The sequence below is a fragment of the Phoca vitulina genome, unplaced genomic scaffold (genome assembly GCF_004348235.1).
Source record: "Phoca vitulina isolate PV1807 unplaced genomic scaffold, GSC_HSeal_1.0 scaffold1, whole genome shotgun sequence".
In the NCBI taxonomy this organism is placed as follows: domain Eukaryota; kingdom Metazoa; phylum Chordata; class Mammalia; order Carnivora; family Phocidae; genus Phoca; species Phoca vitulina.
In genome coordinates this window covers 72,501,440-72,502,044 of record NW_022589704.1, presented here as the reverse complement: position 1 = coordinate 72,502,044, position 605 = coordinate 72,501,440, and positions in this window count along the sequence as shown.

The window sequence follows — 605 nt, the reverse complement described above, 5'->3', positions numbered from 1 at the left end:
TGAGGGTGGTATCTCATTGAGGTTTTGATTTGGATTTCCCTGATGCCGAGTGATGTTGAGCAGTTTTTCATGTGTCTGTTGGCCATTTCGATGTCTTCTTTGCAAAAATGTCTGTTCATGTCTTCTGCCCATTTCTTGACTGGATTAGTTGTTCTTTGGGTGTTGAGTTTGATAAGTTCTTTATAGATTTTTGGATACTAGCCCTTTATCTGATATGTCATTTGCAAATATCTTCTCCCATTTTGTCAGTTGTTTTTGGTTTTGTTGACTATTTCCTTTGCCCTGCAAAAGCTTTTTATCTTGATGAAGTCCCAATAGTTCATTTTTGCCCTTGCTTCCCTTGTCTTTGGCAAGGTTTCTAGGAAGAAGTTCCTGTGGCTGAGGTCAAAGAGGTTGCTGCCTGTTTTCTCCTCTAGGATTTTGATGGATTCCTGGCTCACATTTAGGTCTTTCATCCATTTTAAGTCTATTTTTGTGTGTGGTGTAAGGAAATGGTCCAGTTTCATTCTTCTGCATGTAGCTGTCCAATTTTCCCAATGCCATTTGTTGAAGAGACTGTCTTTTTTCCACTGGACATTCTTTCCTGCTTTGTCAAAGATTAGTTG